General features: G+C 36.5%; 1 pseudogene; it reads left to right on the forward strand.

Annotated features, from left to right (window-relative positions):
- The first annotated feature begins 11,035 nt into the window (after nucleotides 1-11,035).
- LOC112656056 (tissue-type plasminogen activator-like) lies at nucleotides 11,036-12,878 on the forward strand (annotated as a pseudogene).
- Nucleotides 12,879-14,051: the final 1,173 nt, after the last annotated feature.

A 14,051-nucleotide genomic window follows, 5' to 3' on the forward strand; every position in this document is an offset into this window, starting at 1 on the left:
ACTACATGTCTCTCCAGTTATTTAGATTTTTAAAAATTTCTTGCATCAGCATTGTATAGTTTGCAGAATATAAGTCCTATACATGTTTTATTACATTTACACATAAATATTTCATTATTTTTGAGCAATCATAAATTATATTTGTAATGTAGTTGCCCACATATCAATTACTGGTATATAGAATATATCTGAATTTTAAAACATGTGTCACGCATTTTGTGACCTTCCTAGTTCTAGAAGATCTTTTATTTCCTTTTTTCCTGGGTTCCTAAGGATTTTCTATACAATCATATTATCTGTGAGTAAATTTTTTTTTTCTTAATGAGCTTTATGACTTTTATTTCCATCTCTTGACTTACTGAACTCAGTAGGATTTCCAGTATTATTCTGCTTGCTTTGGGTTATTTCACTCTTCTTTATCTAAATTACTGAGAAAGATACTTAGCTTATTAATATGATACTTCCTATCTGTTGTAATGTATCTACTTATTTCTATAAATTTCCCTTTAAACTCTGCCTTAGCCAAGTCACACAAATTTTATGTTGTTATCATTTTCACTTGATTCGATGTTCTTTTAATTTCCTTTGTGATTTCCTCTTTGACCAACGTATTATTTAGAAATGTGTTGGATAAAAAAAAAAAAAAAAAAAGAAATGTGTTGGATAGCTTCAAAGTGTTTGTGGAATCTCCAATTTTTTTATATTATGAATTTCTAATTTATTTCCACTTAATTCAGAAAATTCACTCTATATGATTTCAGTTCTTTAAATTTATTCAGGTTTGTTTCTGACCAGGTTATGGTCTATCTTGATATTTCTTTTGTGAGGACCAGTAAGTTATGTGTTTTATGTTATTGGATCTGTTTTGTTGACAAAATAATGTTGGTTAATGTATCGTTAAATTTTTCTGTATTTGTACTTACCTTTTGTATATAATTTTTCTTTTCTTTTTTTAAAAATATTTTATTTATTTAATCATAAGAGACGGAGACTAAGGCAGATACATAGGCAGAAGGAGAAGCAGGCTCCCCATGGGGGAGCAGGATTTGATCCCAGGAACCCAGAATCATGACCTGATCCAAAGTCAGACACTCAACCACTGAATTAACCAGGTGCCTCTATCTAGCTTTTCTATCAAGCTTTAAGAGGGTGGTTAAAATTTCTAAATATAATTGTTATTGAAACATTTTTTACATTTGTGCTTTAAAATGGTTGACAGATAATTCCTCAAATCTACCACCTGGATGTTGATAGCTATTTTCTTCAGTTGACTTAAAATCATTTTGGTTCTTGGTATGACAAGTGATTTTCTATTGAAATATGAGCATTTTTATATTATATTCTGATTTTCTGGATTTTATTTAAATGTGTTTTAGCTGGTTTTCTCTGATTCTCTTCTAGTAGTAAAAAGGAGCTTGCTGCCTTGTTATGTCAAATGGAGGTACAGGTTCAGGTTTACACCTTGTCCTCCATTAACGTTGTGGCAGGTGGCTGGGTGGCATCTTATTTTTGCTCCTATGGACTTGAGGTAGAAATTCCAGCTCATCATGTGGGTCAAACCATAGTTAGGGTGGCCTCGTTATCACTGGCTAAAAGTTCTGATTTCCCACCAGGCTTCTGACACTGTCACCATGGGGAATGGGAGGAGAGTTTCATACTGCTAAGTAGGGGTAGAAATCCAGGCTCTCCACATGGTCTGCACTAACATTGTAGGTTGGGGACAGGGAGCTCATTATCTACCAACATTATCTACCTATCCTCTGATACTACCTTGGAGGAGAATAAGTATGTTGGGGCATATCTTTAGAGCTTCAGAAGGTTGGAACTCTATTCATCCTTCTTGCTTTGGCTGCTATGGAGGGTACTGGGTCCATAAGTGTTTATACGGTGCTTGAATGGAGTAGTTTAGTTATTGTTTAAAATTTTTCTGTAATGCCAGGAAGGCCACTCTATACTGTGCATTATTTTAGAAGACTTAAAAAAAATAGAAGACTTTGTTTTGGCTTTAGTTGGTTTTGGCTCTTTCCAGGATAACACTTTTCAAAGAGTAAAGTTTGTGCCTACCCAGAACCCCACTCCAACCTTCTATGTAACTAGGACTCTGAAATGCCCTGTACAAATGGCTATAGGACTACTTTTCTGGGTAGTTCAAGGCTCTTTGTTAGATTTCCTCTGGGTATGGACCATGCTACCAATGTATGCTCCACTAGGTCCAAGGTGACTGAGAGAAACGTTTTGTAAAGAATACAGATTGAACTTAGTTATGGTAGTAAAGATGTTTGCATGGATATGGTGAAGCACTGTAATGTGTAAAACATAAGTGGGTATATGCTGAGAAGGGGGGTCAGGTAGCACGGAGAAACAGCATTATCCCTATATACCATTGTATCTTGGCATGGAATTCCAAGGAATTTAAGAATTCTAAATTTCAATGTGGCCACCCAGGTTTCATAAAAGTATTTTTTATTAAGGAAGGAGAATAGAACACATCTTTCAGAGTATGCTAGCATGATTGACAATTTTTTATATATTTAGGCATATGGTATGTGGCTCTCCATTTTTTTTAAAGATTTTGTTTATTTATTCATGAGAGGCACAGAAAAAGAGAGAGGCAGAGACAGGCAGAGGGAGAAGCAGGCTCCATGCAGGGAGCCCAATGTGGGACTCGATCCCAGGACCCCAGGATCACACCCTGGGCCGAAGGTGAAGCTACACTACTGAGCCATCCAGGGATCCCGTGGTCTCCATTTTTACTTTTGCCTCAATCCCCATGAAAGTTCATGTCTGAAATTAAAGGAACTTTAGTAACAGAATTGTAGACTAAACCTCAAGAAATTTCCAAGATATTAAAATAAATATAAGAGAATGATGAATGAGACATGTCTTGTAGGATCAATTTTAAAAAAGTATAACATTTGCATTATAATGGTAGAATTTATAGAAAGAATGATAGAGAAAAAGGAAAGATAAAACTGTTCATTGTGATAATACAATAAAATTTCCCAAGATAGAGAGTCATGGTTTTCCAGATTGACAGAAACGCAGAACACAGCAGGGGGAAAAATCCATTTCAAGAAATTCCATTAAGAGTCTTAGAACACCTGAAGTGACGAGAAGATGCTGTATCTGGGGGCTATGGGTGGAGGAAGCAAATACAAATGGCAGTGGAGCAAAAATGGGAATTGCACCAGAATTCTCAACAGCCTAGGAAACTATAAAAGAAATGTAAAAAACAGAAGAAAGAATTTTACATGTAAATATCAGAAAATTGGCCTCTCATAAACTGCTCCTCAGGAAGCTACTATATGCACCAGTACATAAGGAATGTACAGAAAATGAAAACTTCTGATCCTTGAAATATTTGCTCCTCACAGTTATGATGAGGAGAAATTGCAGAAATGCAATTTTGCTGCAGAATTAGAGAGCAACCTGCCTGAAGGACATAAGTTTCTGCTTGTAAATATTTCAAAAACAAAAACTGCCGGTGCACTTTGCAGTCTGCTAGACCAGAAGATCTCAGCATCAAATAACTAGCAGAAGTGTATATGACACATTAAAAGCTCAAGTGTGCTCTGAAGAAGGTGGCGTCTCTTGAAAAGATCTGTGTTGTTTAGCATTCTGGAAAACACTGAATTGATGAGTAACCACAGATGTCTGACTTATATCAAGTGACAGGCAGAGCTCCTACAATGCAAACCTTCGCAAAGACAGGAAAGACAAATTTTACTCATGCTCTACTACCATGGTTTGGCAAACTAATTCTTTTTGTACCTTATCCTTTGAAATTAAATAAGAAAGCATTTATTTTTGAAAACTTTTGAAAGAGGTTATGACACGGTTTTGAATATGAAAGACATTCAAGTGGTTTTTGTTTTTGTTTTCTTACCATTGCTGATGTTTATTTCTTTAACTTGAAGAAATTTACTTATTTATTTATTTTTAAAGATTTTATTTATTTATTCATGAGAGACACACAGAGAGGCAGAGACACAGGCAGAGGGACAAGGAGGCTCCATGCAGGGAGCCTGATGTGGGACTCGATTCCAGGACCCTGGGATCACGCCCTGAGCTGAAGTGCTCAACCACTGAGCTACCCAGGTACCCAAACTTGAAGAGATTTAGACAAAGGTTGAAAGAATTATACTTTTCTGTGAATTGTTTTCTTGCTTTTCTTTCTCTTCTTTCTTTCCTTTTCCTTTCTTTTTCTTCCTTCCTTCCTTCCTTCCTTCCTTCCTTCCTTCCTTCCTTCCTTCCTTCTTATTTTCTCTTTTTCCTTTTTTAGGTTATATATTCTTATAGTCCTAGTACATATAAAATAGCTCTATGTAATTTTAGTTAGGGTTACTGAAGCAAGACCAGTTATAAAGCTGTTTACCAAGATAGTTTGACAAGCTAACATTAACGATATCTAGAGTGTGTACTAGAAATCACGTGACACATGAGCTGGGATGGTTAATTCCATGTGTCAACTTGGCTGAGCCATAATGCTTAGATATGTGGTCGGATATTCTAGATGCTCCTATGAGGGTGTTTTCGAGTAAAATTAATATTTAAATCAGTGCTTAAATATGCTTTACTCAAAGTAAAGCCCTCTGCATGCTGGTAGGCCTCGTCTAGTTGGTTGAAAACCTGAATTGAATGAAAGAAATCCCTCCTCCCCCTGAGAGAGAAAATTCTTTCAGGACTGTCTTCAAACTTCACCAGCAACATTGGCTCTTCCTGGGTCTCCAACTGCTCTGCCTTTGGACAATTTCCTGTGTCTCCAGCCTGCTGGCCTCCTCTCATCAGATTTTCAACTCACCAACTTTCCACTATCAGGAAAACAAATTAACTGATTTTTTTTTTTTTCTCACTCCCTCTATGTGTACATTCCTCCTGTTGGTTATGTTTCTCTGGAGAACCCTGACTAGTATATAAACCAATGTATTTTTTCCTCTTTCTCACATATATATACACCAAAAAAAAGACTATATAGTAGGTTTATTAATTATTCCTAAATTACAAATGAGAAAACTGAGGTTTTATAAAGTTCATTTAATTTTTCCTGTATTATACATTAAGTGACAGAACTAGAATCTAAACCTTGAGCTGACAGTAACATTTATGTATTGCACTTTATAAGCTAATATTAAAACAAGCTAGTTAACTTGAGAAATTAAAAATCTGGCAATTGTGGCCACTGGCAAACCATCATAATCCATCAATAATTTTATAATTTAAGTTGTGGACAATCTGTAAATGTAAATGTGACATAACATTGGGAGTAATGCACTAAAAGGTGGAAGGCATGACTGCTTCTGTAAGTTATAAGCAGTCATAGATTAAAGTTTTTAGTTCCTAAAATCAGCACTTTTTTATGTTTAAAAACAATATAGAGAAGGTAAAATATAAACTTTTGAGTATTTTCAAATTTTTAAATCATGAAGAATATTGAAGATTCAGAGAGAAGAAAAGAAACAGATTAAAAACAAAAAGTAAATCCATTAATCACCCAAGGCAAAGAAATTATTCATTGTTCTTCTGTGTCTTTTATTTTTCTATGAATATATGAAATTTAATATTCACTACCTTTTAAGTACATAAGAAATTTTTATTCTATAAAACATTTTCAAGTCTGAATTGTTACTGTTTTTATATTGTCTCTATAGTATTCTGTAATACAATTTATTTAACTTCATTTACTTGTTTTGAGGCATTTAGATTTCTACATTTTGCATGTTATAAATAAGGCTTTTATGAGCATTTTCTACATAATGTTGAACATCCTCTGTGCACTGCTCTGATTATTTTCCTATTATAAATTCTTAAAAAAAAGATTTTATTTATTTATTCATGAGAGACATAGAAAGAGAGGCAGAGACACAGGCATAGGGAGGAGCAGGCTCCATGCAGGGAGCCCGACAAGGGACTTGATCCTTGGACTCCGGGATTATACCCTGAGCCAAAGGCAAATGCTCAACCACTGAGCCACCCAGGTGTCCATTATAAATTCTTTTAAGTGGAGTTACTAATCAAGTATCATCTGAGATAAACTAACAAACATTTAAAAGTTATTAATGAATTTCCCATTCTTTGCTCTCTAAATCTGTTTTAGAAACTATTTATAAATGTAATTTGCTATTTGATTTATGTTTGACTTAAACATAGAATGTTTTCTAAGATCAGCTGTTTCAATTTAGAAATGCAATGTGTTATTTTAAATTACTTTAATGTCTGAATGGAAACTAAAAATATTAATTTCAATCCTGAGTGAATTTTGTAGCAAAACTACAATATCCTGATAACCCAAGAGTAGAATAATATCTTAAATATAGCTTTGCAGTAGTTGACCAATTACTTGAGTTTTAATTTTTCAAAGAGAATGAAATACCCTAAAACTATCTAATTATAATACCAAAGCAGAATACTATGAGACCAAATGCAGCTTTTGTGCAATGATGGAAGCTTTAAAGCTCCTTCCTTAATTGTGATAATTTGGAACAAATTAGGGAGTCTTGTGGTGAGCAATCGTCTAGTCACAGATCTCTTCAGTGCACTAAATCAAGGTGCAAGGAAACTTGCTGAGCAGAACTTTCAAATCTGAGAGTGTTTCGTTAACCAGAGGTCAGCTTAAAATTACTTTTTATCTTCCTAACACTTACTAGAATGGCCATCTTTGCTTTTGTGAATATTGTAATTAGGGTTTTATTTTTAAAGCACAAAACATATAGATGACATTACTGTGTAATTACAGAATTAATATAACGTCTCTAACAATTTTCTCTATTAAAATAAAATTGCTGTTTTACATTATTTCAGCTTACTTACAATATAATTGTGAAATACCATATTTGGAGTTCCCTTGATCCATATTAGCATTCTCTATAAGCTTTGTTCTAAATAGCAATAAGCATTTGATAGTAGTGACTCAATGGAGTTCAATTAAAGGTCAAGGATTCTAGAGGGAAGCATAGCAGCAGAATTCCCTCTACAAGTGAATCTAACATGAGGAAATATCTTACAGAAAATGCTGTCCTAACATACAGTCTTAAATAGTTGGCAGAGGTTTTGTTAAACTGATTATCCTTCAAGAGTTGTTTTAAAGGCCCGTAAGCCCTGTGAAGGTACTCAGTTAACATATGTCATCACTGATTATTTTTTTCTTTATTCTTTGACCTGATTATTTTAAAATAAGCTAACTATTTGCTACATTCTAGGCAACTAGATGTAGCTTATTGACTAAATAGACTTAAAAACTCTCTGTCATTTACAAACCATTAAATAGCTATCTGAAAAATTTTTAAAAAGAAAAAAATGAAAACTGTATGAGGAAATAGAGAATTAACATAGAACCAAGTAAGCTAAAAAAAAATAAAATTAAAAAAAAGAACCAAGTAAGCTAATGAAAAATATCTTTTTTTTAAACTTGTCATTTGAAAGTCTCAAATCAGCTTATACTGAAATGTTCTGAAAAAAACATTTTCCTAGAGTATTCTGTGACTCAAAATTCACTTCTTTAAAAAGAGGGTAAAAGGCTTTGTGTTAGCAAAAAGTGTTCTTCATAGTTAACATGTTAACTAACAACATTTTCTCCTCCTCTGTTGGGGGCATAACTAATGACTAATAGCTATCTCCTTGTAGTCAGCTATTAGCTTTGAATTCAGTCATTTTGAGTTATTGGTAGGTTTTATGCAATGCTGATGTGCTTTTGTTAGAAACTCAAAGATATTTGGGGAAAATAAATTAATACTTATTATTATGATAATAATTATTACATTATTAAAGAATAATTTTTCAATATATATATACATATATATTTCTAAGAATATATATTTTGCATTTAGAAAATTGCAGTGTTCCAGCATTCTTTTACTTATGTCTTTGTAGCTTACTTCTAACTTAATTATACATATTTTATATCCACAGAATAAATATATAAAGATACAATAAGAATTATAATTAAAATATTGATTAGCATAACATTCTCATGAATTTACTATTTGAAAATACATATATACTCTTTTGACCAAACCACTGATGATGTAATATATAATTTAAGACAATAATAGTTAAAATATTATTACCAAAATTTACAATCCTGTACTAGTCAAAATGTATTGTTTATCAGAAGTTATGATGTTGGGCAAGTTAATGAAATTCTCTGAAATTCAGATTTCTTATCTGTAAAATGTAGATAAGAAAACCTAAAAAAAAAAGAAAAAGAAAACCTACCTCATGGAGATGCTCAGAGAGTTGGCTAAGTTAATATGTGTAAAGCACTTAGAACTATTTGAGAGACAGAAAACAAGGACAGATTATTTAAGGAAAAAAAGTTAAAAATAAAGCTTTGTAGATGTCCGTGTTTCACTTTACAAAAACAAAATAAGTTTTCATTTTTATATGCTGAAATAGTGATAAAATACTCCTAAAATTTCAAAAGCATATTTGCTATTTTCAGGTAGTACCTAGGGAGTCACACACAATATTATTGAATGAGAATTTAACAAAACATGTTCTTAAGTGTATTGTGTTTTGTTTTGTTCCTGGAAATTAAACCTCTGTGAAATGGAATTTTTCTTTGATCTTACTTCATAGACTAAGACTATCAAAATCTCAGAAGTTTAAAGGACTAGAAGGGCCATATAATAAAACACCATTTTTTTTTTACATCCAAAGAAATGTATACCGTAAAATATGAAGTGGCTTGCTGAAAAGAGTCCTATAATTTATTTTATTTAGTAGATATATTATTCAACCCTAGAATTTAGGTCTCCTTAATTCAGGTCCAATACTCTCTTTACACAATAAATGAAAATTTGGTTACTACTATTACTCTGGTTAAACATTAGAATTATGTGAGGAGTTTTTTTGTTTGTTTGTTTGTTTGTTTTTTTAATATATCACTGTCCATTCATTGTCTCTAATCAGATCAAGTGGATCTAAATCTCTAAGGGATGGATCTTGGCATTTGCAAAAAATCAAGATACTTGATTTAATGTTGATTAACCAAGCCTTTACTTTTGCTCTTACATAATACCCTACAGTTTTACTCAATGGAGACTTCAGGGTTCATGAACAACCCCATATATAGATATTCAATTTAGCAAGCATTGGTCTACCATTTTTTCCCTACTGTATTTCCTCTCTTTTATTCCTGTTATCATTTCTTGAGGCCACGACAGAGTCACTCTATCTCCCAGATCATGGTTGTTCTCAGGTGATCTACCCCCCAGGTATACAATGCTTTGGTTTCAGTGCATACTTACCTAGAAAAAAAAGGTTTTCTGCATATCATCCATGCCACACTTTGTCACTTGGGAGCTTAAAGAATGGAGTTTCTGAAATTATTGTTTCAGATTCTTCCCCTCAGGCCTTGTTTATGGAATATAACTCACCAAATTTGAACAACTATCACTACAGGAAAGACATCTCAAGAATACAAGCAAACTAGTCTAATAATTACATTCCACAAAACTGAGCATTTACATTTATGTTAATGGTAAATTCATAGTCGTTGAAAGGACATTTACTTATACTTGGTTAGAGTCTATTCTGATAATTTTCCAGACCAAAGAAATTGTCCACAATTTATTGAAGTGTGTTATATATAATGTAGAGATAAACTTGTTTTCAAATTAAATAATAGTTATAAAATAAATAAGTTCTAGGGCTCTAATGTATAGCTTGATGACTATAGTTATTAATACTATACTGTGTACCTGAAGTTTGCTGAAAATAGACGTTAAGGGTTCTCATGACACACACCCTACACATACAAACATGTACCTATGTGAAGTGGTAGATGTGAGATATGTTAGTCGGCTTGACTGTAGCATTTATTTCAAAATGTATAGGAATATCAAAGCATCATGTTCAATACCTTAAATATACACAATTTTTATTTCCCAATTATACCTTAATAAACCTGGAAAAAATTAATGGCAGTCTTTCCTCACTACTTACATTGGTAAAAACTTTTTAAAATCTAGGGACACCTGGGTGGCTCAATTGGTTAAGCATCTGCCTTCAGCTCAGGTCATGATCTCATGATGGAGGGGAGGTGGGTCCTGGGATCTAGCCACATGGGGCTATCTGCTCATTGGGGAGTCAACTTCCACCTCAGCCTCTGCTGCTCCCCTCCAGTCCGCTCATGCTCTCTCTCTCTCAAATAAATAAAATCTTTATAAAAAAGTCTAAATTTGCTAGTGTCAGCATATTAAGTTTTTATTTCCAATAACATAAAATTAAAGTATACGTATGTTTATTGACTAAAGTAGATTCTAAAGTAGATTAACTTCAGGATCTTCTCCTTTCCTTTTTAATTGTACCCTCTGCATGTAGGTGATTTATGACTTTCTTAACATCTGGTTTATGAGGATGAAAAATAACCTATACTGTATAGTATCCCTATTTTTTATAATAGAGACTTGCTCAGATTACCTCTGAGCAAGTTAGAGACAGAAACATATAACCCCCATCAAATAAATATTTCTTTCACAAAAGTTTAAAGTTGTTCCATCCTATTTAAATTATTATTCTTGGGACGCCTGGGTGGTTCAGTGGTTGAGCGTCTGCCTTTGGCTTAGGCCCTGATCCCGGGGTCCTGGGATCGAGTCACTCATCCGGCTCCCCATAGGGAGCCTGCTTCTCATTCTGCCTATGCCTCTGCCTATCTCTCTGCGTCCCTCATGAATAAAAAATAAAATTAAAAAAAAAATAAATTCATTATTCTTGGATACTTCTAGGAAGTTTCACAGTGTAATCAGTTCTCTGCCTATTTCAATAACAAGAAAATAAATTAGCAAATGATTATCTTTAACTCTTTTGTAAATTATAAAAAGTATATGACGTTTTAGGCTGGCAAGAGATAATTTTTGTTTGTTTGGCTGTAATTAATAAAAAATACACAAGCATAATGAAAAGAATAGAAAAACTTTAAAAATCACACATAATTTAGTATAAATAATAGCTAATAGATATTAAAATATATGTATCGGCTCTCCCAGGGAGGCGAGGAAGGCAAGCGGTGGCGAATTTAAGGGACACTGAAGGAACAATGAATACAATAAGGAGAGAGCTGCTGTGCATGCTGCTGCTGCTTTGTGGAGCAGCCCTCCCGCACCTTGCCCAGCCGGGAGATCCACACACCATTCAGAAGAGGAGCAGATCCTACAGAGAGGGAGCTGCAGAGACGAGAAGCCCCCGACGCTGTTCGGGCCGAAGGAGTCGTGGCCGCGGCCGGGCCCCGGGGCAACCGCGTGGAGGCCTGCAGGTGCGCGGGCGGCCGGCCGCGGGGCCACCCGGTGCGCGTCACAGGCTGCAGCGGGCCCGGGTGCTTCAACGGCGGGACGTGCCGGCAGGCTGTGTATTTCGCGGATTTCGTGTGCCAGTGTCCTGAAGGGTTCCTGGGGGAAACGCTGCGAAATAGAGGCCGGTGCCACCTGCTACAAGGACCAGGGCATCACCTCCAGGGGCACGTGGAGCACGGCGGAGAGCGGCGCCGAGTGTGCCAACTGGAACAGCAGCGCGCTGGCCCTGAAGCCCAACGCCATCCGGCTGGGCTCAGGAATCACAATTACTGCAGAAACCCTGATGGGGACTCAAGGCCCTGGTGCTACGTGTTCCAGGCAGGGAAGTACAGCACGGAGTTCTGCAGCACGCCGGCCTGCCCCGAGTGGGGGGTGGGGGGGGAGGACTGCTACTTTGGAAAAGGGTCAGCATACGTGGCACCTACAGCCTCACTACATCTGGTACCTCCTGCCTCCCGTGGAATTCCAGGGTCCTCGCAGGCAAGTTCTACACAACTGGGCCTGGGCAACCACAATTACTGTCGGAACCCAGATGGGGATGCCAAGCCGTGGTGCCATGTGCTGAAGGACCGCAAGTTGAGCGGGAACGCTGTGACGTGCCCCAGTGCCCCACCTGTGGTCTGAGACACTACAAGCAGTTAGGGGAGGGCTCTGCGCAGACATCACCTCTCACCCCTGGCAGGCCGCTCTCTTTGTCAAGAGCAGGAGCCACCAGGAGAGAGGTGTTTTGTTGTTTGTTTGTGTGTGTGTGTGTGGGGGGGGGGATACTGATCAGCTCCTGCTGGGTCCAGTCTGCCGCGCACTGCTTCCAGGAGAGGTATCCTCCCCACCACCTGAAGGTGCTCTTGGGCAGAACATACGGAGAGGTCCCTGGAGAGGAGGAGCAGAAATCTGAAGTAGAAAAGTACATCATCCATAGGAATCTGATGACGACACTTACAACAACGGTATCGCGCTGCTGAAACTGCAGTCGGATTCGCTACACCTGTGCCCAGGAGAGCGATGCTGTCCGCACCGCCTGTCTCCCCGAGGCCCACCTGCAGCTGCCCCGGCACTGGACAGAATGTGAGCCGTCTGGCGGCGGCAAGCACCACGCGTCTTCTCCTTTCTGTTCTGAGCGGCTGAAGGAGGCTCATGTGAGGCTGTGCCCATCTAGCCGCTGCACATCGCGGCAGTTGTCTAACAAAACCATGACGAACGATATGCTGTGTGCCAGAGACACACGGAGCGGTGGAAACCAAGCCAACCTGCACGATGCCTGCCAGGGTGACTCGGGTGGCCCCTTGGCGTGCATGAAAGACAACCGCATGACCTTGGTTGGCATCATCAGCTGGGACATTGGCTGTGGACAGAAAGATGTTCCAGGTATATATACCAAGGTTACTGATTACCTAGACTGGATTCAAGACAACATGCAACTGTGACCAAGGACATTGAATTCCCTGAAATCATGGGAGACTCTGCTTCCTCCACTTGAGAAGACACATCAAGCCGAGTGCTTCTTCACAGAGCTGAGCCACCACACAGTGTAAGTGGGTGGCAGGGCAGGGGAAACCCAGAGGAGAGGGGAGAGGATAGGTTTTCATAGGTACTTCCTGTTTTAGAAGTTTTCAGGGCTTAAGATCTGATCTCAGAATGTCTGTCCACCGAGAAGACGGATAAATGCCAACCCCTCCTGGAAAACCACCTCGAGGGCAGAAGAGAGGTAGAACAAAAGCCCCACCTCCTTATCTGTCAACATGAGAAGCTTTGGAAGTGGGACCTGGGACCGCAAAGATAAAAGCATGTGTCAGTGAAAAAATAACGAGGTCCTTCAGGAATGAAGGATTGCTTTAGAAATGGAATGTCTATTTATAGGTCACAAGGAAGCCGACAGGGGCCTCCTAATAAGGGATGGGCTGGCTGGCCAGATCATGTTCCTCAACACCACCTTTTAAATCAAATATTTGGCTTTTCCCTTTCTCCACTCTATAGCTCTTGGAAAGAAATCTTTTTGTGTATAGTGTAAGTCCTTTTCTTTATAAACTTCATAATAAAACGGAAGACTTGTATCATTTTAATAATTGATAAACTAGGATTTAGTATATTTATATCAATCTGTTTTTACTTGTTGCCACACCCATGTATCATACTGTGCTGAAATAAATTATTTTTCACATATTTTCCCAAAATAAAATATAAAATAAAATATATTTATCTTCATAATATTTTAATTGTGACATACAGAATTCCTATAGTTTTTTTCTTGTTGCAGATACATTGTATTATAAAATACTTTACTTACTTAAAAGTGGAGGTTTTGGAAATGAAATATGCAACTTTTATAACATACCTCTGAATTACATTATGAAAATGAAACATGCATTCTTTCTTAAAACCTGCAAATATTTTAAAAATGCAGATTCTCCCATATTATATATTTTATACATATATACATGTATGTGGCTTTGATTTACAACATCAAGATAAGCAAAATAGCTTTATAATGATTTTATTCTTATTCATAAATTGACTTATGAATAAGAATCTATACAGTGAATCAAATTACTTTAGCACTGTAAGTTTTTAAATAAATGATCGAAAAGCAAAAATGCTTCTTTTGGCTTTCAACTTTTTTTTTTTTTTTTCAAATTAGTACAGTTGCTTGAGAATATGAAAGATAGGCATATGTACAGTTCCTTAATTATGATTATTTCTTTTTAAAGATATATGATTTTTTGAAGTAATAAGTATTAACATGTATATGTGTGTGCATTTCTAATG

This window comes from Canis lupus, chromosome 22, assembly GCF_003254725.2.
Source record: "Canis lupus dingo isolate Sandy chromosome 22, ASM325472v2, whole genome shotgun sequence".
Lineage (NCBI taxonomy): Eukaryota > Metazoa > Chordata > Mammalia > Carnivora > Canidae > Canis > Canis lupus.